Consider the following 4,182-nt stretch of genomic DNA (forward strand, 5'->3'; position numbering starts at 1 on the left):
CTCAAGAAGAGTTCTGAGCTCTTCTTCTGTTGTGGTCCCAAATCTCAAACTTTCTTCCCCCTATATAAAGTCTCGTGGCTCCCAAAATGACAGCTGGATCTGAGCTCTTCTATACTTGCTCTTTTAAGAAAAGATTATATAACCCGAGAACCTGGACTCAAATAAATATTTATGGGGTGAAGGTATGGAGAGACCCGGAGGGGAATCACAGAAATTGCTTTGCTCTCTCCACCTCACCAGGTGTCTTCATTAGCCTCTTCTCTCAGATGGGGCTTGAGATTGGCCACCAAAAGCCATAGAAAATCCCAAAAGTGGAATCAGAAACTGCATTAGTGCTTATGTTTCCCTGATGTTATTATACTTAAAACAACATCTGACATTTCCTAATCCCGCCTAATCATTTAACACGTTTTTTAAAGACCATCTATTTAGCATCTTGCTACAGATACAGCCTCAAAGTGTGGTAAAGAAGACCCCCTGGCAGAGTGACTACTAGCCTACTGTTGGCCTTTGTAGAAAGCAGAAAGTTATCTCCCATAGGCGAAGCCACATGGTACCCCAGCTTGGTGATCCTGGCAGACACAGTTCTGCACCAAAGCACAAGACCTGGTGAGCCAGCATGAGCCGGATGCCAGCCCCACTCCAGGAGGCTCTGTGTAAAGCACTAACTGCATGACTCTGCCCTCCCCCAGCCCTGATCCCAGGCTCTGACCACTAGTAGCACATCTCTGCATGACTCCGACTGACCCTTCCTTATCAGTCTGGCTCTCTGGTCCTGGATCCCAGGAGCATCCCAACATCCTCACTTGGCCTGCTGGCCACTGCCCCCAACCTAAGACCTCAGCATGCTGAGGACTAATGAGTTACAGCTCCTTGTTCTGACCTTTTGTCATCCAGTTCTGCTTCTGACAAGAGAGAATACACAGAGGCCCAAACAGCCAATTATACAAACTTATGCTTATCAAACCTGATAGCATCCAGAGCAGAGACACAGTTTACATTATCTTTTAACTATTCCAAGCACTGAGATCCCAGGCTGGTTTAGAATGTGAAAACAATCTATACTTCCTGTCATTTAAGTAAAACACTCTTGCTTTTCTGATGTCACACTTTTTGGAGGTGATGAGCTTTGCTGGCAGCTCTTGCGCTCTTTGGGAATGCTGGTAGCAAGATGATGGCCAATGCTACCACCGAGAGTGTTAACAGCAGAGGACTAAAGGCCAGAACACTTATTTCTCTTTGAGAATATTACCAACCACTTAATATGCAACTTATGAGCTAAAGTCCACAACTCATAGAAAGTGTGAAAAGCTTTATGAAATTTTATACTTTTTAGAGTCCTGAGGATTTAGTAGGCCTGGCATAGGCCACTGAAGGGCACCCTTCACATTTCAATCACTCTTGATAGAACCAGCTTAGACGGTGTCACAGGTTCCTTCAAAAGATTCTACATCCTTTCCAGGATTATCTCATTCCTTCCACTTGACAGAGACACATTATGGAGGGGGGGAGGAGGGCAGAGACACTGAGGCAACAACAGGGGATGACACTCTAAAGACCAGGAAGGACTGCCGAATGAGTTCAGTTTTCTGTAGTTAGCTACAAAGACCCAAATACTTCCTCATAGGAGAGAATAAGCAGCACCAACCCTAAAATCCTTGTTTAAAAGACTAGACTCTAGAAACATTTTCCAGGCCTCATCCAAGCAGGTAGACACAACACAGAATTTGTGCCAGGTAAAAGCATGACCTTTCCAAAACTGACTTAGCTGGCACTGCGAGTGAGGATGTCTCTGGGTTCCGGCCACATAGTTACCCCCAGTTCAATTCTCCTCCTGGCCAGTGACCTTTTGTTCACATCCTCCTCTCTTTTATGTTTCCTTGACTTCCTTCATTCGGGCCCTTCCCATGGAGCCTCCGTGGTTGTTTACAGTCTGCCTCTGGTTTTCCTCTCCTACATCCTTTATGTCTCCACCATTGACACTGCAGCTACTCCCGCTTTAAATCTGTCTAGGTGCTCAGGCCCTTGTTTTAATTGTTGGGGATTCATCGAGGGTAGGCACTCAGAACTTTTTAAAAATAATTTTCTTTCTAGTGCAGGGAGACTGTTATTTCTTTTCATTGCGACTGTGGCATGCTGTGTCCACTAAATGATAGGAGATATCTTTGGGATTCATGCCACAGCACCCTACTATGGGGAACACAAATGCCCTTTAGATACACGTCGTCAAGCTCACTATATACACGTAGAGAATTAAGCCCTGCAGAACATGAGGTGACCCTAGATATACAAGTGAGAAAACAAGTCCTATGGTTTGAAGCCTTTGAAATTTTGCACATATATATGATAGTACCGACTTACTTCCGAACAAACTCAAAGGGTGAAAGGCAGATGAAAAACATTTACTGAGAACATGTTATACCTTGGTAGGTTTTCCTCTATCATTTCATCCAGTTCCCACCACACCACGTAAGTATTAGGGAATTTGGGTAACATTTTTGAAGACCACAACCAGTTCTGCTCAGGTCTGAGTCTTTAGCTAAACAATTCTATAGGGCTAACACATCTGTAATATGTTGTAGCTTATGATTCATAATATATTTCATACATTTGAAAGAGCAATTACAGAGAGCATAACATCTAATTCAATCATTTAAAATATAATTTATAATACACTTGATAGCATAATTTTTATTTTAAAATATACTTTTACAGTATTTCTTATTTTAACATAGACTTCATAATATGCTTTTTTTTTTTTTTAAATATGGAACGCTTCACGAATTTGCGTGTCATCCTTGCGCAGGGGCCATGCTAATCTTCTCTGTATCACTCCAATTTTAGTATATGTGCTGCCGAAGTGAGCACCATAATATGCTTTTATAGTATACTTTTAATTTTTAAATATAGTTTAAAAACTTTTTTTCTATGTTATAATCTGATGAAGACTTACAACTATAGTCTTTCACCTCAAGCTGCCACTTCTATGGCCACATCTCAACGTGCTGTCATAAGTTTTCTCTGCAACACGCTGTAAACATAGGCCTGGCAAATCACAGTGGCTCTTGCCTATAATCCCGGCATTCTATGGGCCAAGGCAGGAGAAGCCCTTGAATTCAGAAGTTTGAGAACATCCCGAGCAAGTGAAAGATCCTGCCTCTACTAAAAATTAAAAAAGTTAGCTGAGCTTTGGGGTGGGCACTGTAGTTTGAGCTACTCAGGAGGCTGAGACAGGAGGATTGCTTGAGCTCAGGAGTTTGAGGTTGCTATGAGCTATGATGATGCCACTGCACTGTGGCCTGGAAGACACAGTGAGACTCTGTCTCAAAAACAACAACAAAAACCTGCCCTCACCACTGACACTGACCAGCACCCTTTCTTTTGCCTAGGGATTTGTTTCCTGCCAAAGCCCTGGGGGGAAATGCCAACATGTCCATCTCAGGGAGAGACACTTTTCCTACCCTACAAAGATTTACAACTGTTATGGACCCATAATAATCAAAAATAAAAATCTTAAAACAACTCTTATATTAGTATGTGTTTTGATTATTTACAAGGTAATTTAAGATTTTAATTTTTTAAATTTCTGGGACCACGCCATTCTGTAAAAATTTAAGTTAGAGGCTCAGCATCCGTAGCTCAGTGGTTTGGGTGCCAGCCACATGTACCAGGGCTGGTGAGTTCAAACCCGGCCTGGGCCTGTAAACAATGATGACAACTACTACAAAAATATATCCAGGCATTGTGAGGGGTGCCTATAGTCCCAGCTACTTGGGAATCTGAGGCAAGAGAATCACTTCAGCCCAAGAGTTTGAGGTTGCTGTGAGCTGTGACGCACGGCACTCTACTGAGGGTGACATAATGAGACTCTGTCTCAAAAATAAAAAAAAATTAAGTTAGATAACATTTTTTGTTTTTATAAAAATGCCCCTTAGAAATTAACATATTCAGTTTTTTAAGTGATTTCAATTTGCCAAATTTCTGTAGTCCTTCAAGACTATAATTCATTTTGCTTATTTTTTTTCATGCACTAGCATATAAACTAGGTAGTGTCTAGTTTAAAGCTAAAATTACTAGGTCTTCCCAGCATAATACTGCCTTTTCTAGTACAGACTCATATTTCAGGGTGTCCCAAAAGTTGTCCCTGATGTTGCAATACATAAAAAAAAGGGAAATTAAAGC

General features: G+C 41.7%; 1 non-coding gene across 1 annotated transcript; it reads right to left on the reverse strand.

Moving 5' to 3' along the window:
* Positions 1 to 2,761: 2,761 nt before the first annotated feature.
* On the reverse strand, positions 2,762 to 2,868 carry LOC128579331 (U6 spliceosomal RNA). Its single transcript, XR_008378128.1, has one exon. It is a non-coding gene; the product is annotated as a U6 spliceosomal RNA (small nuclear RNA).
* Positions 2,869 to 4,182: the final 1,314 nt, after the last annotated feature.

This window comes from Nycticebus coucang, unplaced genomic scaffold, assembly GCF_027406575.1.
Source record: "Nycticebus coucang isolate mNycCou1 unplaced genomic scaffold, mNycCou1.pri scaffold_44, whole genome shotgun sequence".
Lineage (NCBI taxonomy): Eukaryota > Metazoa > Chordata > Mammalia > Primates > Lorisidae > Nycticebus > Nycticebus coucang.